This window comes from Garra rufa, chromosome 14 (genome assembly GCF_049309525.1).
Source record: "Garra rufa chromosome 14, GarRuf1.0, whole genome shotgun sequence".
In the NCBI taxonomy this organism is placed as follows: domain Eukaryota; kingdom Metazoa; phylum Chordata; class Actinopteri; order Cypriniformes; family Cyprinidae; genus Garra; species Garra rufa.
The window spans coordinates 40467265-40494164 of record NC_133374.1 but is presented as its reverse complement, the minus strand read 5'-3'; the positions used below and the strand labels follow the sequence as shown (position 1 = coordinate 40494164).

The 26900-nt window shown below is 38.9% G+C and overlaps 1 pseudogene; it reads right to left on the bottom strand.

Moving 5' to 3' along the window:
• LOC141284438 (Fc receptor-like protein 5) overlaps positions 1-26900 on the bottom strand; it is a 108990-nt pseudogene that overhangs the window by 55638 nt on the left and 26452 nt on the right.

Here is a 26900-nt window from a genome sequence, read left to right as displayed (position 1 = left end):
TGAGGGGGGCGCCTGCGGTTCCGCCGCGCCCTCCCTCCGTTCCATTCTTTCCGGAGGTGCATGAGGAGCTGGTCAAAACCTGGCGGGCGCCGTTTTCATCGCGTCTCCGCCCCAGCTCCTCCCCCCTCGCCACCCTCGATGGCGGGGCAGCCCGGGGATACGAGTCGGTTCCCCAGGTGGAGCGCGCTGTCGCGGTGCATCTGTGCCCGCGTGGCGCCACCACCTGGCGGGACCGGCCGCATCTACCCTCCAAAGCGTGCGAGCGCTCGTCCGCCCTTGCGGGCCGCGTCTACCGCGCTGCTGGACAGGCTGCCTCTGCCCTCCACGCCATGGCCACCTTACAGGTCTACCATCGCCGCCGGCCTACGGGTCGGCGGTACCCACTTTTTCACAAAAAGAGCAAATTTCCTCACCTCTGGGGCCTCGGCCCCGAGTTCCCCTCTCGAGCAGAACTTACACTCCTCGACGTCGGACTCGGAGCCCGGCATCGCCAGTGCGGGATCTAGGGAAGAAGGTAAGCGCTGCTTTTCACGGCCAGACTCTCCCCCAGAACTCAGCGTTCTCTGGGGTCAGTCCCCTTCCCCCCGCCCCCTTAGGCTGCCCCACCGCGGTCACGTCGGTCAACGTTCCCTTGATACCGCTAGCGAGCCGGTTGAAGGCGTGGCTTCAGCTCCCCAACCCCTCGCGGTGGTTGATACGGACGGTACGTCTCGGCTATGCGATTCAATTCGCCAGGCGTCCGCCCAGGTACAGAGGTGTCCATTTTACTACTGTCCTTTCGGACACGCACGCCACTGTCCTGCGTGCGGAGGTTGCAGTCCTACTGGCGAAGGACGCAATCGAGCCAGTCCCTCCAGCCGAGATGAAGTCAGGGTTTTACAGTCCCTACTTCATCGTGCCCAAAAAGAGCGGTGGGTTAAGACCCATCCTGGACCTCAGAGCTCTGAATCGGTCCCTTCTCAGGCTGCCGTTCAAGATGCTCACGACGAGACGCATGCTAACCTGCATTCGTCCCCAGGATTGGTTTGCAGCCATCGACCTGAAGGACGCGTACTTTCACGTCTCGATCCTTCCTCGTCACAGACCCTTTCTTCGGTTTGCCTTCGAAGGCCGAGCGTATCAGTACAAGGTCCTCCCATTTGGCCTGTCCCTCTCTCCCCGCGTCTTCACCAAGGTTGCGGAAGCCGCTCTGACCCCTCTTTGGCAGTCGGGGCTTCGCATTCTCAACTATCTCGACGACTGGCTCCTGGTAGCTCACTCGCGAGATCTGCTGTGCGAGCAGAGGGACCTGGTGCTCCGGCACCTCAGCCATCTGGGCCTTCAGGTCAACCGAGGAAAGAGCAAACTCTCCCCAGTGCAGAGGATCTCTTTTCTCGGCGTGGAGCTGGACTCGATCAATATGACAGCCCGCCTCACAAACGAGCGCGCACAGTCGGTGCTGAGATGTCTGGACTTATTCAGACACAAACCAGCGGTCCCTCTCAAAACTTTTCAGAGGCTCCTGGGGCATATGGCAGCTGCAGCCGCGGTCACGCCGCTGGGCTTGCTTCATATGAGACCGCTTCAGCGCTGGTTACACGATCGAGTCCCAAGACGGGCATGGCACCGTGGCACACTTCGGATTGGCGTTTCCCCGCAGTGTCGCCGCCTTTTCAGCCCCTGGTCAGACCCTGTCTTCCTTCGGGCCGGAGTTCCCTTGGGACAGGTTTCCAGGCATATCGTGGTGCACACAGATGCCTCCACCACGGGTTGGGGTGCTATATGCAACGGGCAAGCAGCCTCGGGCTCCTGGATAGGTCCTCAGCTGCAGTGGCATATCAATTGCCTCGAGTTGTTGACCGTGCTTCTGGCCCTTCGTCGCTTCCGATCGACGCTGCGTCAGAAGCACGTGCTTGTTTACACCGACAGCACTGCGACTGTGGCGTATATCAATCGCCAGGGCGGCCTTCGCTCACCTCGCATGTCACAACTCGCCCGCCGTCTGCTCCTTTGGAGTCAAACGTGGCTGAAATCGCTGCGTGCCATTCACATTCCAGGGGAACTCAACCGTGCAGCGGATCAGCTCTCACGGCAGTCCACCCACCCCGGAGAATGGCGGCTCCACCCCGAGACAGTCCAGCTGATTTGGAGTCGATTCGGCCAGGCTCAGATAGATCTGTTCGCCTCCCCCGAAACCTCCCACTGCCAGCTCTTTTTCTCTCTGACCCAGGCTCCCCTCGGCAGAGACGCCCTGGCACACAGCTGGCCTCCGGGGCTCAAGTACGCTTTTCCCCCAGTGAGCCTCCTTGCACAGACCCTGTGCAAGATCCGGGAGGACGAGGAGAAGGTCTTGCTGGTCGCGCCTTATTGGCCCACCCGGACCTGGTTTCCAGAACTCATTTCCCTCGCGGCAGCCCCTCCCTGGGAAATCCCCTTGAGGAAAGACCTTCTTTCTCAGGGGATGGGCACGATTTGGCACCCGCGTCCCGACCTGTGGAACCTTCATGTCTGGCTCCTGGACGGGACGCGTCAGACCTCGCCGGCCTTCCCCAGGCCGTGAGAAACACCATCATTCAGTCCCGAGCCCCCTCTACGAGGCAGGCTTATGCTCTGAGGTGGGGTCTGTTCGTTGACTGGTGCTCCTCTCGAGATGAGGACCCCCAGAGATGCACGATTGCAGTAGTGCTTTCCTTCCTGCAAGAGAAGTTGGAGCGCAGGCTGTCCCCTTCGACTCTCAAAGTCTACGTCGCTGCTATTGCGGCGTATCATGACGCAGTAGATGGAACATCCCTAGGTAAGCACCCACTGGTCGTGAGGTTCCTTAGAGGTGCCCGGAGACTTAATCCTCCCAGACCGCACCTCATACCCTCTTGGGATCTCTCCGTCGCCCTCCGTGGCCTACGGGACGCCCCATTCGAGCCACTTGCCTCAGTTGAGCTGAAATTTCTGTCTCTTAAGACAGCGCTCCTGACTGCACTGGCCTCCATCAAGAGGGTAGGGGACCTACAAGCTTTCTCTGTCGACGAAACGTGCCTTGAGTTCGGGCCCGGAGATTCTCACGTCACCTTGAGACCCCGGCCCGGTTATGTGCCCAAGGTTCCCACCACGCCCTTCCGCGATCAGGTGGTGAACCTGCAAGCTCTGCCCCCGGAGGAGGCAGACCCAGCTTCTGCGCTGCTCTGCCCCGTTCGTGCTCTGCGTACTTACGTAGACCGTACTCGGCACTTCAGGCGCACTGAGCAGCTCTTTGTCTGCTTCGGAGGTCAGCAGAAAGGGAATGCTGTCTCCAAACAGAGGTTGGCCCATTGGGTGGTAGAAGCCATCTCCCTATCTTACTTATATCAGGGAGAGCCATGCCCCTTAGGTGTTCATGCCCACTCCACTAGGAGTGTTGCCTCATCCTACGCGTTGGCTCATGGCGCCTCACTAGCGGACATCTGTAGAGCTGCGGGCTGGGCGACATCCAACACCTTCGCTAGGTTTTACAACCTCCGCGTAGAGGCCGTATCCTCCCGTGTCTTGACATAAGACTTAGGCGAGCGGGAGGATGGCTGGTGTCGGCTTGCTGCGCCATTCCCACGGGATCCGTGCGCTATTTCCCAGAATGTTCCCTCCGGCGAACCCTGGGTCCTCCGCGCCCCGCAGTCCGGCCTAGATGCGGAGTAGTCCCTGACTGTGATCCTGCCTGGGTCTCCTTCGCCCCGCAGGTTGTGGCTTAGTTTTTATTATTCCAGCGGAGGAGACCGCTGTTTCCCTCGTGTATCCCTAAAAACCTTTATGGATATATTGAATTATTCTCATTTCCACATGTAAAGATTTCATGTGCTCCGCCCCCCCAACCCATGCTTCAGTACAACTGGCATCCCTGGAAGGGCCCCCTTATTGGACCTCAGGGCGTTGGGAAGGTTACGTTACACTTCGCCTGCCGGCACGTATACTTGTCAGCACGTGAAGTTGTTGCGTAACGCGGCGTCAGGGTCGTGGCCTTTTCCATAGGGCTAGTTCCCATGTAACGTCGAAGTGATTCGACTGAAGGGGAACGTCTAGGTTACGAAGGTAACCCACGTTCCCTGAAGGAGGGAACGGAGACGTTACATTCCCCTGCCACGCCCTGGCGTCGCGCTGACGCCGGCTCGATCGGCTCTTCAGCAAAAGCCTAACTGAGTGATGCGCGCGGCCATCTTATATACCCGTATGTACGGGGGCGTGGCCGCCGCGCACGTCCACTCGCCAATTTGCAATTGGCCTTTTGATATAAGGCTCAGAGATGATCGGTCTCTCAGGCGAGATCCCATGTAACGTCTCCGTTCCCTCCTTCAGGGAACGTGGGTTACCTTCGTAACCTAGACGTTTTAGCTGGTCTCCCAGCCTGGCCAGGCTGGTCAGGCTGGTTTTAGCTGGTGGTTTCCCAGCCTGACCAGCTAAGACCAGCCTGACCAGCCTGGCCAGGCTGGAAAAATGGCCAAAACCCCTCTAAAACCAGCCTGCCTCCCAGCTATGACCAGCTAAAACCAGGCTGGTTGACCAGCTAAAACCAGCCAACCAGCCTAGGCTGGTTTTAGCTGGTTTTTTCACCAGCTGAAGCAGAGTTGAGTTGATAATGTTAACAAGCTGAATGAAAGAGAAACAGAATCTCCACAAACAGCATCACCAGCTTCACTCATTACTGACCAGTTTGTCTAAAATGTCATTATTTAGAACAGAGGTTTAGATGTTGATTTTTTTTTTCTTTTGAACTCACCGTTAATGTGATCAGTGTTTGCTTTAGTTGTGCTCTTGAGCCTTCATTTTCTAACATTAGTTTTTTCAATGGCTCCTTTAAAGCTGTATTTGCGAAACATATTTGCAAACACAAAAGTAGAGAAGTTCAGAAGAATACATGTTTTAGAGTTGTGAAGTTCGCAAACGAACCGGTTCTTTTGAACAGCTCATAAACATGAATGATGGGAGCCGAGTTGCGGCTGGGGTTTGATTTTGATATTTATTTGTGAGTAGGTATTGTATGAATAACATAAGTCAACGTAGCTTTACACAAACACACACTTTGTACTAAAGGTAAATCCAAAATAGTGATGTCACTGTCTAAGCAGAGGGATGTTCTGCAACCCTATGGAATATAGTCCACACATGACAAATGAGGTAATAATCAATATTTCAGAATAATTCAAACTCAGATATTGGTGTGTGATATCTGAGTTTTAATTATTTTACTACAAATCTCACCTCATCATTCCTCCCAGTGATTATTTCCAGGATAAACTGAGATGCCCCCAAGCTGGCTTCTTAAAACTGACTAAATATTTAAAAAGAGCCAAGATCCGGATCCTCTCAAAGAGCCATAAATCCCATCACTAACATGTTTAAGTGGTTTTGATTGGTTGTTCATGTTCTAAACTAATGATCCCATCTGAAGACTGTATCTGCGGTTGTTTGATGTTATGAAGAACAATGATACTATTGTCGATAAAAGCTATATATTAGAACAGTTGACAGATTTTAAAAACACTTTGCACTCAAAATGTTTTGAAAATCTAGAATGTAGATGCAAACAATCATCAATAATCAGCATATAAATCTCAACAATGGTGACAAAAAAACAAAAAGCTTCATGCTGCAGTGCATTCTGGGAGCACCAATCAAAACCCATCCATGGCTCCCAGAATGAATTGCTTTATATTTATTGTCACCATCATTGAGATTCATATGCTGATTCTTCAACTCCATGTCTGCCATTGTGAGAAGCCCCTGTCTGCAGCCTGCAGATTGAGGCGGGGCTGAATCTGGGGCGGGGCTGCACGTGTCGTCCCGCCCACATGCCTTCTCATTGGTTGTAGGTAAATTAATGACGTCGAGATAACGCAACTCCCACAACTCATCTCATTGGTGGCAAAGTAATGACGTTGAAAACATTATGGAGTTAAGGGAATTGAAAAAGCAGATAAAATAGCAAAGGAAGTTACTAAAAATAATCAAATTGATTTTACAGTTAGTATTAGTAGAACAGAAAGTATTAAAAATAAATTAAATAAATAATGGCAACAACAATGGGAAGAATATAGGAAAAGACGATGGTTTCATAAGATTCAAAGGAGAGTGGGAGAGATAAGGTGTACAGGGAGGAAAAGGCGAGAAGAGACAATAATATCAATGCTTCGGTTTGGACACATGGGATTAAATGAAACATTACTGAAAATAGGTAAACATGGCACAGGGAAATGTGAATATTGCGGGCATGAAGAAACAGTGGAACACGTCATATTAGAGTGCAGGAAATATGAAACTGAAAGAAGACAATTGACTTTGGAGCGTAATATGGAATTACCCAATATAACCAAAAGATGGCAGCAGAGGATTATTTATTATGCAGCTGCCTTTTAAACTCCCTATGTTTTTCAAGACGTCTTGCTTTTCGATTTATTATAAATTTACTAGTATAGTAAATTGTAGTACTTTTACTGTCCTTAAGTATATAGTATAGGAAGTGTAGAAAATCATTAAGCTCACACACAAACAGCCTATAAGGGTGAATTATTTAAATACTAATATAGTTCACTACAAATGCATTAAATAATTGTGGTATAATAATTAAATAATGCACTCAATATGAATCGATAGGAATATGAAATATTTAATAAAATTTAATAACTACATCTTTTAAGTCTTGTCTTGAACTGTAAAATCTATTGAATAGCCAGCGAAATCAGAAGAAATGAAAACATGTTTCAATTTAGTAGGGAAGGGTCAACAGATTGTTATAGGGTGTTATTTCAATTTCTTACAGAAATTAATGTAGGCTATTTGAGCACAGAGGACCCAGACTGCTGTTTCGCGTGTCACTATTAGATCGGGAGGGAGAATCAGAAATAACTGTGAACATTATTATCTTAAATAAATAACAGTGAAATTCATTCATGTGTCGTCATAATTCATTCATGTGTCATAAATGTTTGTATTTATAAACAACTCTGATGTTTAACAACCCTTTTCTATTTATTAATTTAATAACATAAGGATAGTGGATACTCTTGCTGAGAATTTTCCACATTTATGTATCTTATTAACAATTAAGACAATAATAAAAAAAACTGTAAATAAACACCACTGGTTAACATTTTGATTTATAGTCACGGATTGCCAGATATGGGATAACTAAACAGCGGAAAGATGTCTTGCTTGTAAATGTATGTAACCTTGGACCACAATCTTAATTGAGATTTGTACACATCTGAAAGCTGAATAAATAAGCAAAGGATTCAGCATTTACATACAACGTATAATTCATAAGTATAGTTTTCAACTGCTGGCAGCGACGTCAATCCATTTCACTAACCAATGAGATGAGTTGTGGGAGGGATGTTGCGCCGACGTCATTAATTTACCAACTTACCAATGAGAAGGCATGTGGGCGGGGCGACACGTGCAGCCCCGCCCCAGATTCAGCCCCGCCTCGATCTGCAGGCTGCAGACAGGTGCACTTGGCCATTGTGGAAACAAGAAAATAATAACTATTAAAATTTAATCTATAACCTGTTTAAAGTCAATCTGAAGAAAAAAGGTTATTGTATATTTAACAACGTGCAATAAAACAGTCATTACATGTTGATTTTTTTTTTCAACATGAATGTACCAATATCTTTCTGATATTTTTTTTTTCTCTTAGGTAGCATCCACTATAATAATGCATTCTGAGAACAGAACTATAGCAGCAGAGATATAATGTAAGGGTAGAATTTAGGAGTCAGTCCTCGCTGCAGCCTGTAGCGCGATGACATAGCTGGATCAGGTCCAATACGTACTGGACGTTGTAACGCGCATGCGCGGTGGTTTGCTGTTTGGTTCAAGTGCACCTGTCTGCAGCCTGCAGATCGAGGCGGGGCTGAATCTGGGGTGGGGCTGCACGTGTCGCCCCGCCCACATGCCTTCTCATTGGTAGTAGGTAAGTTAATGACGTCGACGCAACATCCCTCCCACAACTCATCTCATTGGTTAGTGAAATGGATTGACGCCAAATGCAGTTGGAAACTATACTTATGAATTATACGTTTTATATAAACGCTGAATCCTTTGCTTATTTATTCAGCTTTCAGATGTGTACAAATCTCAATTAAAACGTACGCTTATGACTGGTTTGTGGTCCAAGGTTACATACATTTACAAGCATGTTATGCAATGTTAACCAGTGGTGTTTATTTACAGCTTTTTTTTTTATTATTGTCTTAATTGTTAAGATACATAAATGTGGAAAATTATCAGCAAGAGTGTCCACTATCCTTATGTTATTAAATTAATTAATAGAAAAGTGTTGTTAAACATCAGAGTTGTTTATAAATACAAACATTTATGACACATGAATGAATTATGACGACACATAAATGAATTTCACTGTTATTTATTTAAGATAATAATGTTCACAGTTATTTCTGATTCTCACTCCCGATCTTAGTGACACGCAAAACAGCAGTCTGGGTCCTCTGTGCTCAAATACATTAATTTCTCTAAGAAATTGAAATAACACCCTGTAACCATCTGTTGACCCTTCCCAGGGGCGTTGTTAGACCCTTTTTACTGGGGCACGTGCCCCAGTAAAAATATGCTGTTCCCCAGTACAATCTCAAATTTGAGTTATAATTTACATTGATAACCCCAAAATAAAGGCACTAAACTACACGTAACAACTGAATTCACGAGTAATGGGGGCCTGTGCCCCAGTAGAGCTTTAGGTCTAGCAACTCCCCTGACCCTTCCCAAAGTATATCTACTAAATTGAAACATATTTTAATTTCTTCTAATTTCGCTATTAATTTACCATATCGGATTACTTCCTTGTTTAGTCAAGCCAGCTAAGGTATTTCTGGTCAACTGTACTGTGCCGTAATATGAGCGTACTTTGTTCGTTTTCTCTACATAATCCATTCACAATCGAAGAAAAGTGTTGTTTGTCTAAGAGGATCAAACGTCCATGTATACCGTTTCAAGAATGACAGATGCCAGTTTAAAAAAATAGAGTAATTCGGCTAAATATGCGCGATTCATTGCTATGATTGACAGTAATAACTGGACCAAACATCTGACAAGCTGATGGCAAAAAAGAGCTTAAATGATTCAGACTAAATTTAGAGTAACAAAACTACAGCGGGAACAAGTATGGTTAATAGATCAATAGATTTTAGAGTTCAAGATAAAACTTAAAAGATGTTATTAAATTTTATAAAATATTTAATATTCCTATCTATTCACATTGAGTGCATTATTTAATTATTATACCATAATTATTTAATTTATTTGTAGTGAACTATATATTAGTATTTAAATAATTTACCCTTATAGGCAGTTTGTGTGTGAGCTTAATGATTTTCTGCACTTCCTATACTATATACTTAAGGACGGTAAAAGTACTACAATTTATTATACTAGTAGTTTTATAATAAATCGAAAAGCAAGACGTCTTGAAAAATTTAGGGAGTTTAAAAGGCAGCTGCATAATAAATAATCCTGTGCTGCCATCTTTTGGTTATATTGGGTAATTCCATATTACGCTCCAAAGTCAATTGTCTTCTTTCAGTTTCATATTTCCTGCACTCTAATATGACGTGTTCCACTGTTTCTTCATGCCGGCAATATTCACATTTCCCTGTGCCATGTTCACCTATTTTCAGTAATGTTTCATTTAATCCCGTGTGTCCAAACCGAAGCCTTGATATTATTGTCTCTTCTCGCCTATTCCTCTCTGTACACCTTATTTCTCCCACTCTCCTTTGAATCTTATGAAACCATCGTCCTTTCCTATTTTCTTCCCATTGTTGTTGCCATTGTTTCTTTAATTTATTTTTAATATTAATTTTTGTTCCTCTAATAATAACTGTAAAATCAATTTGATTATTTTTAGTAACTTCCTTTGCTATTTTATCTGCTATTTCATTTCCCTTAACTTCATAATGTATTCAACGTCATTACTTGCCACCAATGAGATGAGTTGTGGGAGTTACATTATCTCGACATTATTCATTTACCTACAACCAATGAGAAGACATGTGGGCGGGGCGACACGACACGTGCAGCCCCGCCCCAGATTCAGCCCCGCCTCGATCTGCAGGCTGCAGACAGGGGCTTCTCGTTTGGTTTGGTTGTTGTGCTGATATTTCAATATAAACAGTCACAGGAGTGAAAACAGCTTGATCTGACAGCTATGATCAGTTTGTATGTTGAATCTAATGTTTAATGTTTTATATATATATATATGTACATGCCCTGCTGACACTGGGTTCTGCTTCAATTTGCTGATCAATGTAGATAAATGAGTATAGCCATTAAAGAAGGAACTCTTACCAATCAAAATATCATTAAGCACATTCTTTTTTTCTTTCTTTTTTTTTGGACATTTGACAAGATTTTTTTTTTGTACTGTTATTATTTTTCCATTTGCCTTGAAAGTGTAGGTATTTAAAGTATTTTACATACCTTATTGTATTGTAACTTAAGGATTAAAATGACATATTTTTTAAATGACACTGTCAACTCAACAATAAATATGTTGTATATACACTCACTGAAAATAATACTTGACAAAGATATTATGTTTTTAATCCATTAGATTTAAATTAAAAAGCTCTAAAGTTATGCAATTTAAAACTTCAACATTTTAACATTTTGCATGTGTGTAGAGAGCATCACATCACAACTTAAGCATCACATTTGTGTAAATTATTATTCATCAATTATTACTTATTAATATTCATCACTGCTAGTACTGTACAGGTTAGAATATCATCAAAACAATATTGTCCCTTTAAACCAGCGCATTCGTATTATATTCAGAGATCGCTACTGCGCATGTGTCTATGACGTCGGTAAAACAAACCACCGTGCACGCGCCTAACTACGTCCATTTATCAAAAAAGATGAAATTAATGAATATTTCATTATTAACCTTCTATTACTACTTGCAAAATTTCATATTCACCGCTGCAAATTCACTCAACAAAATCCTTTATTTATTATTTTTTAAAAAGAGGTTTAACAATATATCCAATCCAAACTATTTCATCATCCAAAAGGCTTCTAAAACTATCAATTTGTTTCATCTTTTTAATTTAAATTGTTTAAGGTTTTGATTGTATTTTTTTTTTTTTTATTCAATTATATACATGTATAATGCTGACATTTTTGTACATTTGTGCTTTGTACCTTGGCAAAAAAAAAAATAATAATAATAAATAAAACGTCCAGTACGTATTGGACCTGGTCCAACTACGTCATCGCGCTACAGCCTGCAGCGAGTACCTCTTGGAAATTAGGGCCAAGACCCAATAAAAGTAAACAACACTGACCACAGTGATGGTTATGTTTTAAGAAATTAAATCAACATCTAAACCTCTGTTAATTCTCATTAAGAACTTTTGTATGACAGAAATAAAGTCAAACTGGTCAGTAATGAGTGAAGCTGGTGCTGCTGTTTGTGGAGCTGTTTAATCCTCCTCTGCTGAGATCTTCAGAGATTTATTGTGTTTTATTCAGTTGATTTGATCTGAGGCTGTGACTGGAAGTCAGTTGTAGTTGTGCTTCTGTTTGTCTCTTCTCTTCTTCTTTGTTTGTTTCTCTTTTCTTCAGTAATTCTGCTTGTGTACATTCTCATTAAGTTCAACTCTGCTTCAGTGTTACTTTAATGCTATATTGTGGGACCAAATCCACTCTGAGATGTGTTAATCCCTGAAGGTTCCTGAAATAATGTTCCCCAACCCTGTAAAGATCTCCACATCATGAGCATCTTGGGAAGCATTCTGTGAATGTCATTGACACCAGAGGGACGTTCTGAGAATGGGAACATTACATTTTTATCAGAGAAATCCATATACCTGACACGAGTGCATCCACATCATCCACCAATGAAAATAGAGCTTACACTCTAAAAAACACTGGGTTAAAAACAACCCAAATTGGGTAGTTTTTAACCCAGGGGCTGGGTAAATATAGGACAGAACCCATATGGGGTTAAATTAACCCAAGAAGTTGGGTTATTAATTTTAACCCACCAAATGGGTTGTTTTTCTACCCAAAACTTGGTTATTTTTTACTAAAATGATGGGTTAATTTTATTTAATAAATGGGTTATATTTTCAGATCATTTATTTTTTTGCCTTTTAAAATGAAATATACCACATGATGAATAAAAGGGTCAACATTGTATTAGCTTTATTTTTTCATTAATATTTTTAATATATACAATAAAATTCAATTAATAAACAGCATTCAAAACCATTTCTTTCATCTTTATGGTTTGTAGTTGTAAGTTGAAAAACGGCAAATGTTTAAACATTTTTAAAATTCATAAACCATCAAACTCAAGGTTTAGTTAAACAGTTTGCAAATTAATCCATATGCACATTAAATTAAAACTCTAATATATCTCAAGAACAACTGTTTGTTACAAAGCAGTATTGTTTTTAGACTAAATTATGAACCTTTTGTTTAGTCTACACAGTATGAACACAAAAATAAAATTAAGACAGCATTTTGCAAGTAAAACATTTTCACAAAAATGTAATTGATAATAAAAAGTATGTTGGTTATATAAAAAAAAAACCTGTTAGCAAATAAAACTAAAACTAAAATGCTACCTCATTGAACTGTTATCATCTACTTGCAAGAATGTAGTGCTGAGTGTAAAAAATTTCACTGTTGCCAAATGCCTGGGAGTCAATGTGTCCATTTTCAAGTGACAGGACATAAGGGGAAGGTCTTGATGCTTAAGCCTGCTGGAGGTACTCCACCATATTTGTTCCAACCTAAAGGACAGATAATGCAAATTAATACATGTTAAACAGAATATTGGGGTCTGGGTATGAGTGGTGGGTTGGGGAGTTAATCCAAAGTGTTTATTCAATCAAGGGCCAGAGCTCTGGATGAAGCAAAAGCTCTGAAAATTATTATGGCCCACTTTGACAGAGCCACTGACAGGCATACAAAGCAAGTCAATGGAGGTTTGGTAACACTTTACTCATATATATATATATATATATATATATATATATATATATATATATATATATATATATATATATATATATTTTTTTTTTTTTTTTTTTTTAACATTAATAAAAAATTATACTGTAACAAATCTTTTGCTCATTGCTAGTTTGTTAGTTAACACATCAATATTAAGAAAGGAGACATTACTGTAAAGTGTTACCAGATTTTGTTATTACATGCTGTTAATGGGCATGGTTAATCATTTACATTACATTACCTTTACATTTAGCAGATGCTTTTATTCAAAGTGATTTACAACTGAGCACAATGCAGCATCAACAAAACAGCAATAAACAAGTGCTATGACAAGTCTCAGTAAGCTTAACACAGTACATGTGCCAAGTTTCTTTTAATTGTATAATAAATAAAAAGAAAACAAACAGTAGCCTACACAACAAGAATAGAGAAGGTAGTGTTACTGTTTTTTAAGAAAACAAGAAGTAAGTAAATTAGTATTGTGCAAGTCTAAAAGGAGCATGTTTTTTTAAAGAAAAGAATTAGAATAGAGTGCAAGAGTTAGAGGAACTTTATCATATTATAATTATTATTCCTTGCAATTATTATAACCCTGCCTGGTTATTTATAAAGTATCCAAGATACATTATCAGTAAAATTACAAAGTTCTTGTGGAGCATATCTAGTTAACATGTCATTATATATAAGACTGGAGCAATGATGTTGAAAATTCGGCTTTGATCACAGAAATAAATTATATTTTAAAATATATTAAGATAGAAAACATTAAGTTATTGTAAGTAGACATGTGCCGGTATTCGGTAATGCAATAAATCGCGGTAATGAATATGCACGATATTGTTATCGTGGGCACTTCAAAATACCGTGAAAAATAATAGATAAGAATTTATGTTTATAGAACGCGCATTAGCTTATTTTCCATCAACCGCTTAAACAAACACGGTGTATAGACGGTTTCAACGGCAACAACATAAACAAACGTTACTGCGCATGAGCGCTTTTGTGGCCCAAACTTAACTTCCGGTAGACATCCAAATAGAATCAATAACAACAGCTAAGTCCTTCTAGAGTAGATTATTTTTTTAATAACAAGCGAAATATGTTGGCTGCGTAAATTAGACTGATTTATTAAAAATGCAAACTCATTACTTCCCAGTAGGAGGTGCTTTAAGCACGAGAAACGAGGTTTCCCCGGTAATGGCTATAGACAAAGCAGCTCTTAATTTAAAAACGCTGCCTTATGCAGGATGAAATGTAAATTACATTTTCTAAAGACAGTCTTTCTTCAGAAATACAGTGATATAAAAACACCCACGCCTGGGTTTGATTTTTAAACGTGTATTACGTTTATTCAACGAAGTCTATTAACAGATTAATTAATTAGTCTATTAATTCCAATTTCCAATTGGAAAATCAGTCGGTTTTTATATCGTGGCAGGTCGCCACAAATAAATAAATGTTTGGGAAACACATACCACAGCACAATAACCTGAGACCAACTTCATTACTCATTATTAGCTGCGTTTGTAGCCCGCGACACGAACCAGACAGATAAACAAACACAGACCGGAAGTTAACTTAGGTCCAGGCGCGTGCGCCCGATGAAACCGTCTATATGCTGCGCGAAACACGTGCGCACTCTGAATGTAAACAATCCCCACATGTAGAAGCACTGTGTGCATGCGGCGCAGTGCGCACTCTAGTCTAATGTAAACAATCCTCACATGGAGAAGAAGCATGGCGGAAGGAGGAACACTGCCGACGATTTATCCCCTTCTAAAAGCAGGGCTGCCAACTCTACGCATTCAGCGTGAGACTCACGCAATTTACACTTCTCACACGCTCTCGCGCCACGCATCCATTTTCTCACACAGAGAAAAATCACGGAGCAAAGAGAACATGGAGACCGACAGACTACTAGATCAAAGCAGGTTACTTTTGATATGAAAACAATTCTCAGCTCTCAGGTTCTGTCCATTTTATTACGAAACTCAGACAATAAATACCGTTTTGGTGCTTGTAAATGTGACTTGACCGATCGCTGTAGTGCTTCAGTTCAAGTTAACCGATCATCTGTTACTTTTTATTTAAAGATACAGTACAACTTACCGAAAGATATGCCTACATAATATCAGCATTATTATAATTATAATTACACATAATTAACAGCATTATTTGAGATATATATTTTTTTTTCTTGAGAAAAAGGTAGCCTACCTAATTTTTATCCAAAGAGTCAATATTGAATCAAGATTGAAATCAAATCCCAAGAATTGAAATCGTGAAAATTGTGTAAAATTCTGTTTAGCTACCAAATGTTTTGACAATCACAATTACACCTATTGTAATGCAAGTTGTTTTTTTAATGCAAGTTGTTCCCTCCCCCACCACCACTCCATCCATTTCTCCTGAGCAATTAAAATATTGTGATAATACCGTATACCGTGATAAAAGCTCAATCAATTAATCGCAGCATGAAAATTTGATACCGGCACATGCCTAATTGTAAGAATATTTTACAACATTTTTTTTAAATACTTTGGATCAAATAAATGCCTTTGTGAGCAAAAGAGATTTCATTTAAAAACAATCTTACAGATCTCAAACATTTGAATGGAAGTGAATTCAGATACCTTGTAAAGTCCTAAAAAAAACTGAGTTGTACTTACAGGCTGAATGTCAATGAAAACTTTTTTGCTTTCATCAACGCTGGGCCGCACTGTTTTTCTGCCAATTTTGTAGGGTGGAGGTGGAAGCAAAACAGGTAGCAGCTTTAGTGCAAGATTTCCCTTTGCATCTGTAGGAAAACAATTTTCCATATATCAACACTACTAAAACAGGAGCAAGCTGTTCGTTGATAACTTATATAGAATATAGAGCCAGATTTACTAAACAGGGCAAATTAGCATGAGACCAAAATCCCATAAAAGCATAGACTGAAATGTAAAGTTCTGCTGATTATCTACTGACAAAGAGAACATATAAACTTAATGGCCAACATAACCTACCAAGAGCATCAGAAACTAACAATGTGCATTGACAAGCAATATACATCCTTGTTTGGCATTTCAAATAACTGAAGATGAATGGAGAAAATGCTGCATCTCTCAGCAGCAATTATTGGCAAGCACAAAATGAGTTAAGATCTATAAACTACCACAAATGCATATGCAATAATGTTAACCTTAGCTGCAAAAATAATGTCCCAAATATTTCCTCACTCATTCTTCACTGCACGTCTTTAGTAAATTCTGACAGTAGTATGGTGCAAGCTTTTAGTAAATCTGGCCCGTAATATCAAAATGGTGGAAAAACTTTAACCTTCTGTAATTTCTTCAACTGCACACGGAAGCTTTGCTTCTTGTTCTGCAAAATCCAAGATCCTGTCAGTATACCAAGGGAGCCATTTTTCGAACAGTTTTGGAGCTGCATCCTGGTGTAATACGTTGAAGTCTTTTGCAATCTACAAGCAAAAAAACAACAACTTTTCTTAAAAAAAACTAAATATAACTCATGTTACCATATGATAAAGACAGTATGTTAACATACCATGCCTGTGGTAGTTAGTCGAGGAAACTCATGGAGGACCTCAAACATATTTTTTGAGCTGTTTGCCCTTATCAACTGCGCCCTGCATAACGCTGTTTCTTGCATGTACTGTTCCACCTGGCTGATGGGCTGTGTGTTGTTTCTCAGCCATTGTTTAATTTCCTCAGCTCTCTCTTCAGATATGGCTGATTCTACTGGACAAAGTAATAACAATACTGTTGATCAAATAGAGGCTTACAGAAAATCCAACATTTAAAAGGATTAAAGACACATATGACACTTCGAAAGTTAACCAAAATCTAAACACCCAAAAGGTAATTACACATCAGTTTTTTGTTGGTCAATATTTCTAAAGCTTAGTATACATAACGTAAATGAGGACTACCAAATTAAAATTTAATTTTAGTGGCCTAATAGTTAGGGAGTCGGACTTGTAACCCAAAGGTTACAGGTTCGAGTCTCAGGTCCGGCAGGGATTGTAGGTGGGGGGAGTGAATGTACAGCGCTCTCTTCACCCTCAATACCACGACTGAGGTGAGTCCCTTGAGCAAGGCACCGAAACCCCAACTGCTCCCCGGGTGCCACAGCAATGGCTGCCCACTGCTCCGGGTGTGTGTTCACGGTGTGTGTGTGTGTGTGTGTGCATGCGTGTGTGCATGCGTGTGTGCGCGTGTGCGTGTGTGCGTGCCTGGTATTCATCACGTTGTGGGGACATTTCTCAGGTTCCCATGAGGAAACAGGCTTATAAATATATATTTTTTTTTGAAGAAGTAAAAGTATGCACAATCTCCTGTGAGGGCTAGGTTTAGGTGTAGGGCCATAGAAAATACGGTTTGTACAGTATGAAAACCATTACGCCTATGGAATGTCCCCATAAAACATGTAAACCCAACATGTGTGTGTGTGTGTGTGTGTGTGTGTGTGTGTGTGTGTGTGTGTGTGTGTGTGTGTGTGTGTGTGTGTATGTGTGTATGTGTGTGCGTGCGTGTGTGTGCTCACTTGAATGGGTTAAATGTAGAGCACAAATTCCTAGTATGGGTCACCATACTTGGCTTCACGTCACCTCCTATCCTTTCCATATTTGGATGTGTGCTAAACATTTTCAACAACTTACAAGCAGATCAACAGATAACAGATATAATGCATTGGTGGGAGATCAATCCTAATTTATAGATATAGGCTATATAATTTTTGGGGTGATCAAAAGATAGCTGTGCATTAAATGGACAGTTCAATTATTTTAGTTTCTTTCCTTTGTTGAACACAAAAGTAGATATTTTGAAGAATGTTTGTAACCAGACAGTTGACAGTATCCACTGATTTTCATAGTATTTTTTCCAACTGTGAAAGACAGTGGCTACCATCAACTGTTGGGTTACCCACATTCTTCAAAAATATCTACTTTTGGGTTTGGAACAACATAAGTGAGATTAAATGACAAATTATTTGCATGAACTATCCCTTTAAGCCACTAGCCTGCACTTTTTGTGTCTCTCTTATCTGACACATTCAGATCAGTTCTTAGTGCCTATTTAAAAAAAGTGTATGGTGATGAAACTTACTTTCAAAACTATTTACAAGTTCTAGAAGCTGCCATTCTGTTAACTTCTTCTTTACAAAGCCGTCCATCCATGCATAATGAGACCACCTAAAACTAAAAAAAACAGACCATCACTTACAGCAAAGAGTTGTATTTTTGATGCATTATTCGACCATCTTTTTAGTGTCGCACAAAAGAAAGTAAAGCAATTTTGAGATGGCATTACTTTGGGCTAAACTATCCCTCATGGTCAAATAAATATTTAATTAAATAATTACAGGTATTTGATCTTCCAAAGCAAAGAATGACTTTATTTTAAACCTCATAATCATATTTGGCATAGTAGCAAAGAATTTAGACATGGTGTAAATGTACCTATAAAGCTTGCATATCCATTAAGCACACTTCCATTTTTGAGATCAGATTATAAAAAGAAAAAATAATTTATTAGGTTACTTGATTTCTTAGCCAATTTGTGTGTTTGTTACTGCACATTTCCTGTAATTTCAAGTCAATCAGATAAGTAACACAATACGTTTTCACAATATTCAAATTTTTGTGAGATCCACCTGTAGATTCAACTGCTGATGACAAATGTTGTCATCACTACACTTGTTTAATGTCTCAACCTACATTAATGAGCAGTGAGCACTATTTATTCATATTATATAATAGGCTAGCTTTTTTTATGATTTTAATATCTATGTTACAATAACTCAAATTAGATAACATAAAAGTGTCACCTCAAGTGAAAGGCTGTGGGTTTGCCACCACGGACAGTCAATGTAGACCTGAGGGAACAAAAGCAATATTTTTTTTAGTCCAAGATTGTCGCTATGACGACATAAATACATGGACAGCATCTCCAGAGCTAGGATTACAAGTTTGCTTTCCTATATTAATGCAAAAATTGCATTCATACTCATAGTATTTATTGAACAAATAAAAAATGCTAAAACCTGAGCAAATACAGTTTACAAATTTCTTTAGAAATAATTATTTTAACATTTATATTAACTATATTGTATTAATATATATTTGAAATACATATCACTATTCTTCCACAATGATTCTGAAAAACAACACAACAAAATTACATTTACTACAGTTTCTAGTAAAAACGACTGCGGTCTATTTATAAAAAACAATATTTAGTGAATTGATGAAAAAATAAGTTAAACAAATGGTTCAATGATTTGCTTATAAAAAATTTACTTTTGTCATTTCTGAACGAATTAACGTTTTAGAATAAATCCCATTTTAAGTCTCTTGTCTCAACCTGCTGGCATATGTTGTAATTGAAACAATCTTTATTAAGGTGATTTGATCGCTTCTGTTCTTATCCGGAATATTATCTTGTAATCCAGAAATAACGATACAAACGACTTTGTAAAGATGTTTCATATAACATTACGTAAACTGCTCTCTCTAGATCAGTGCGAGTGCAGTTTTGAATGTAAATCAGAGTGTCATAATTTGGGCTTTAATATACGTTTAATCTTGTCATTTATGAATAAGATTGCGTGTGTGATTGAATCAAACTCAAAGACAGTTAGGCTATAGGACAGTACATTTACGACGCGGCAATAGTTTAACGTTATCTGTGTTCTTCGCCATCTGCATTTCATAGTAAAAAAAAAAAAGTATAATTATAATTACTTGACTAGCCACTATTAGCGTATAAAATATATTATATGTCTCTTTTTGTGATAAAAACCGCACATCAGCTCACAAATTAAAGTTAAGCTTCGTCATGACGCGGGCCACAAGAAATGCAGACAGGCCGCCTGTTGCTACCTCAGCTGTTACGATCCATCATATAAGTGATATTTTAGATTTAGAAAGGCACATTTTCCAGTCGGTAACAATTAAATGATATGAAGACAAACACAAACCTTTAAAAACACTGAATAGAGTCTGCTTGAAAAGTGCCGTCTAGAATTCCTCCCGCTGACGATTCAAAAATCCGCGCGACAGATGACCCAACACCGGGGTTGTTTTGACTCAGCAGCACTGCAGGGCGGTGGGGGATGGGCAGCACATGTATTACCAAAGATATGGTTAAAAGTTGTAATGGACCAAAGGGGACATTTAAAACATTTTACTAAAAAAGTAGAAAACCGAAGAAAACCTATTTACTGTCCAGACTAGCTGGCATTAGAAACCAGTAGCGTTAAACCAACACGAACGAAGCTCTCAGCGCACGTTAACTTGACTGTTAACGCACATTTGTCTTTTAGCCCTCAATATTGTTGTGTATAAACAGGTTAAAAAATACATGTTATTCGTATGAATATACTGATACGAACCTTATTTATCCAAATATCACAGAGTGTGTGTGGCCTCCACCTCCACCTCGAATTCAGTCAGCCCGCGCTGCGCTACGCCTACGGTAACGTTACCTTAGCCGGCGCCCGAGTTGATTTGACCCAAGGAGCTGGGTTGATGCGTCCGGGTCGGGGAGGGGGTACATTGATTCAACTCTCAGTGAAAATGACCCAGAAAATAACCCAGCGGTTGGGTTACGTAGAACTACTCAAAAACTACCCAAGACTGAGAAAATAACCTAAAAAAATTACCCAAATGGCTTAACCCAACAATTGGGTAGAAAAAATAACCCAGGATTTTTTAGAGTGTATGCAGTGACGTAGGCAGCAATGTGATTGGATGATATTTAACACATTTTGTGTTGAACACATTGTGTTGTTTCTCTCTCTCACGCTCTCTCGCTCTCTCTCTCTTTACACATGAGACAAAAATGTGTTAAAATGGCAATAACACAAAAAATTGTTAATAATTAACATCCTTTTTTTAGAGTGTGCATGAAAGGTAATTTTTGAAAAAGCATAATAGGAGCACTTTAAGATAAGCAAAATAAGGAGAGCTGTGCTGTTTCTTTAAATTTAGCATAAAATCGAATTTGCCACTGACTTCAATATTGTGCCTAATTTCTCAATGAGAAATGATATATCAAACAAGAAAGAAATGAGTAAGAAGGAAGAACCTTGTACTTTTTGTAGATGTATCCATTTATTTGATCAATTGTTGATATACAGGCAGAGAGGAGTCATTAATTAAAAAAAAAATCATGAACTTCTGATGCTCAGGATGCTAAGAGTATTTTTATTTTTAAATATCAGCAATTTATATCAATGGAAATCAGAGGAAGGCTGTAACAGTAATAGTAATGTAACAGTAGTACTGTCCACCAGAAGGAGCCACAGGATAACGAATACTTTTATATGTCAAAGCATTAAAATCTGCAGACTGACAATAATATGGTTTAAACAAATGAGACAGGAAATGAGTAGACTTTAATTATTACTTTCCATATTTGAGTTTTCAAAACAAAACTACACACATATTTTGGTACATTAATTATATGTTCAATATAAAAAGCAATACAGAAGTCATTTTCATAAAGAACGTTTGTTAGTTTATATCTGTTAAAATTCCACATTTGATTTGTTCAGAGATGCTGTCTAGAATAAAAGGATACAGTTTAAGATGATAGTAATACATATCTGAGAATATTCTGAATGATTCATGTTATGTATCTTAACAAAGCATGTTTAGGTAAATTATTATTGAGCAAAAATAACAGTTTCTAACCATTCAAAAGTTTGAGGTCAGTAAGTGCTTCATATTTCGGTGGAAGCAGTGACACTTTGACTTGTTTATGTGAAACATCATTTTGTTCACTTTTGTCAATTGAATGCTTCCTTGCTGAACAAAATTATTAATCTATTTAATAATAATAATAATAATAATAATAGTAATTATTATTATAAATGATTACACACTGAAAATATTTTACTGAGCCCAAATTTTTGAATGGTATAGTGTATATAAAAAATAAAATAAAAATCTGAGAACATAAATAGGCTAAGACAAACAAGCAAGCTACTGTATAACTATATCTATTTCCATGTCGTATGTTAAGAATTTTTACTGCATATCCAAAGAGTTAAGGCTTTCTACACAATAAAATATTTTACAGTTGGACATAGCTAGATATATAATTTCCAAAAAATAATAATAAAAAAAATTGTATGTATGTGTATATATATATATATATATATATATATATATATATATACACACATACATACAATTTTTTTATTATTATTTTTTGGAAATTATATATCTAGCTATGTCCAACTGTAAAATATTTTATTGTGTAGAAAGTCTTAACTCTTTGGATATGCAGTATATATATATATATATATATATATATATATATATATATATAGTAATCACAATTTTAGGTCCAGGTTTTTCAGAAAAAGGGAAACTGTTCACTTACTCAAAAATCAGAATAGAAACGGTCTTACATTAAATATTCTGTTCTTTCAGTTGTCAAATAATACTAATCTACTGCCTTTGCTAGTATCAACCACTAAACCAACAACACTGTAGCACTAAACCATAGGGTTATCTTTCTTATTTTCCCTCCAATACATAATCAAATATTACCATGTAAACTTTCTGAAGCACATGATGGTCTGAATCACTCATATTAAGCACCAATAAATTTGTTGCCATTATGTGCTCAATATCACAAAATTTGTTGACGATTAGTTTTTCCACCCACTCTCAACAGAAACTTATCCATATCCGGGGATTGAAAGTTTCTCCTCTTTGCATTTTTATTTAACCTGAGCATATATCACATCACTAGATCCAGCACCTGAAAATAGATAAATTTTATAATCATTTTTAGAGTTTTAGACAGTTTTCAGTTGTATTCTTCAATTTGTGATTAAGGCTTGTAGATGCAGTTTTTTTTTTTTTTTTTTTTTGTGAATTGTGATGTCTTTAGTTTGACTCACCTTGACCTTTTTTTCAGTGTGAGTTTAGAGTAAAAGCAGACAGAACTCTCAGTTCTGTCAGGACCACTATCGTCAAAATGATAGACTTTAGCATACAATTTTGATTTGGCGGGGTAGTTCTGTTCTGGCACAACTCCCTGCCCATTCATGCAGCATGTCGTGAATGAGCAGGGAGAGCAGCAATAATAATAATAATAACCCCCCAGGGTAAACAGAACAGAACAAGAAGATATCAATGTACTTAATGATATTTAAGTGTAAACATAGATTGAGATAAAAGGAGACTGATTCAGTGGAATCAGTAACCAGGTCCTGACTGTCGCAAAAGGAGGAGTTGGGGATGGAGGAGGGTGTTTGCTCCTGAGCAAGCGAAAAAGCTACTGAATAATACTAAATGCAGCCTTATATAAAAATGCTGTGATAGGATTAGCATTCCTATAGGTAGATGTGATCAGCTGAGAGTCAGCTGATGCGAGCTTGACTCACGTGACCCGCCAGAACTAACGCTAGAAGCTTAATTTTTTTTCTCTAAAAGATGACAACAGTTAATATCATTAGTGCCTACTGCATGTCCATCAGTCATATGAGATATCACATCAATAGAAAATCTCTACAGCTAAGGTGTTATTCAGAGATCTATTTTAATTTTACAAATATATTTTGTTTTAAAATGATAACATGATAACCACAAACCGATGCTTAAGAAATTGTGGTGATTATTTGCTACTTGTATGATTATAAAATCATAAGAGCAGAGACTTTTGTTTTAGGTTACCTTTGTTTACTTTCTCTTTCTTCTGTTTCTTTGTAGATGTCAGTTCAATTTCAGCATAGGTGAGTTCAGTAGGCCCACTTTCACTGTCTACAGTGAGAAAAAAGACACTTGGTTTAACTTAATTTGCACTACAAATATCACAGTGATAAAGATGGATTTGATTTTTTTCAATTTCTTTAGAAATAAAATACTGTCCTCACCATTTTTAATAGTTGCATCAACAGAGTCATAAATATGAGCAGTTCCTGTAATAAATGTATATAATATAAGGTGTATTTTAAATTAATTAGAAATATTTCTGCTAGTTATAGATTATCTCTAAGTGTCTTCCTTCTGAGCTTGTAAAGATTAATGAGAATTTAGTTTATGGGTAATAGGTAAAGACTGACCAGACAACAGTGTGTTGTATCCTGCTTCACTCTGGTTCTGGTCTGATGTCTGGCTGTTGTTCTGCTGTTGACTGACAGTAGAGGGAGACTGAGATCTTCCACCTATGCAAACACACACTGCTTTATTGGCATCTGTGGATCCAGGAATAAACATTAACTTCAATGGAACTTATTCAAGCCACAAAAAGTTCTTTCTTTGTGGAAAAGGGTTATTTAGATGTTTTTCACACTAAGAAAAATAATTTGGCCAATTTAATTTAACCTCCGTTGTTTCTTTGGCGCCACAGCAGGATCAAGAAGACAATGATCAAAAATTTGACAGTCAGTCCAGCCATCACTCCAATTATCATGGGTTTGACACCATACGATCTTGAGTCTGCAGAAGCTGAGATATATTTTTACATTTAGATTAGTGCTGTAAAGGGGACAGAAATGGTTCAATAGTGTTTATAGTTATTAGTCTCACCTCTGACTGAGATCCAGCTCTTGGGTGACTCTCCTCTCTCTGGGTGTTTGCAGTAGTAGAAACCCTCATGTGACTTTGAGACAGTAGTGATGCTCATCTCTGTGGTTTGATTCTGGATGAGTGATCCATCTTTATAGAAATCAGCTCTGAGGTTTGGTGGGGTTGTATGTCGAGATAAACAGTGTATAATCAGATTATCTCCTTCAGTCACAGGATGAACAGGACTCTCCAGAATCACTCCAGCTACAGAAACAGAGCAAACATACACTGATTGCATAAACAGTTTTATATAAACAATATGATAACTTAAAATAATAATACAGAAAGACTCACAGTGTACAGTGATATTAACAGGATGATATTTCTCTCCAGATTCAGACTCACACCAGTACACTCCTGTGTCTGATGCAAAGGTAAAGCTGATTGTACATGTAGATCCGTGATGTAATGATGAACAATCTTCTAGTTCACCGTCTGTGTATCTTCTCACTCTCCATCCAGTAGAGTTACTCTGGTCCTCACAGCTCAGAGAGAGAGACACAGATGTGAAGTGTTGAGTTCTGCTGGGACTGACGATCAGAGAGACTGGAGGAGAAACACCTGAGATGACAATTACAGATTTAGAGTTTCAGATTTGAGCATGGGAACTCTCTTTATTAAATATGAACCAATATGAACCAATAACACAGTTTGACCTCACCAGTGACCCATAGTGGCTGTGTGTTGCTGTACTGTGTTTTAAAGGCTGGTTTCTTTCTCTCTGCTCTGCACGCATAAACTCCTGTGTGTTTTAGAGCAGCAGAACTGACAGTGTAGTTTCCTCCTGCTCCTCTGCTGCTGTCTGAGAGCAGATTATACTGATCTGTAAAACCAAATAATGTATTCAATATTAAATGGTATTCTGGATGTGAAAAAAAATCAACTAATTCAGATGTTACCACATGAAGAACATTATAACTTACCTGGTGAGACAGTTAAAGTGAACCAGCTGAATGTCCAGCCTGTAGAGAAGCTGTAAACCTCACAGATCAGAGTCACTGGATCTCCTTCAGTCAACCACTTCTGTGGAGAAACACTTAAAACTGCTGTGGGAGCTGAAATAGAGAAATCACTCATTAATAACATGTTAAACATGTTTGTGTGTGAAGAGATGATCAAACTCACCTGATACTGTCAGTGTAACTGCATCACTCATTTGTGACCTGCGTGATCCTTCGGTCTCTGATCCTTTACAGAAGTATTTACCAGCGTCAGACTCAGTAACAAAACTGATTGTGTGTTCCTGTAGTTTACTGACAAACCTGGTTGAACCTACTTTATACCAGCTGTAGTGCCAGCTAGTGACTCCTTCACCATATATGTCACATCTGAAAATGACTGTGTCTCCTCTGAATACATGTTGAGCAGGTTTAATGGTCACTTTAGGTTTTGGTCTTTCTGTACAACAACAAACAATAAAAATAAATAAATAAATAAATAATAATTATTAATAAATAATAATATAATATAATATAATATAACCTACATGTGTGTGGCACCTACTGTGCCACACCACCTACATCTATAGCAGCAGTGAAAGACACACATTATACACAAAAGTTATTTACAAAAATCAGGAGCTGCACACATTTGGTGTTTAAACACCCCACCCAAGCCCCCCAAATTCGTTTTTCAGGCACTTCTGTAGAGAAACACATAAAACTATCATATTACTTAAGGTCTCAAACTCTGGACATTTAACTTTCAGAGTTGAAACACATTCTCTCTTTTTAAATCTATAGATTTTTTTCATTTTCATTTTCACATAGTGTATCTCATAATCTTGTACTTCAGTTAAATTTGATCAAATGCACACATTCTCTGCTAGGTTTGAACACATAATCTACTGCTTGGAAAAGCAGCTATGCAGTTTTTTTCTTTATATTGCTTCCCTGTTTCTGCCACAGGATGGGCATCCTGAGGTAAATAGGAATTACATAAGCTTCAGTCTAGATCTGGCCCTTATGAAGATCTGAGATGACCTTGAGAGATGATGCCAACCCTGAACCAACAAACGAAACTACCAAATTTTCTGTGAAGCTGCTTTGCAACAATTTGTATTGTGATAAGTGCTATACAAATAAATGTGAATTTAACTAAATTGAAAACTGCACTGGGATCTGAAACTGATAAATCACTCAGTAATAGCATGTTAAATGTGTGATCAAACTCACCTGATACTGTCAGTGTAACTGCATCACTCATTTGTGACCAGCGTGATCCTTCTGTCTCTGATCCTCCACAGGAGTATTTACCTGCGTCAGACTCAGTAACAAAACTGAATGTGTGTTCCTGTTCATAACTGAAAACACTTCTTGAATCATCTTTA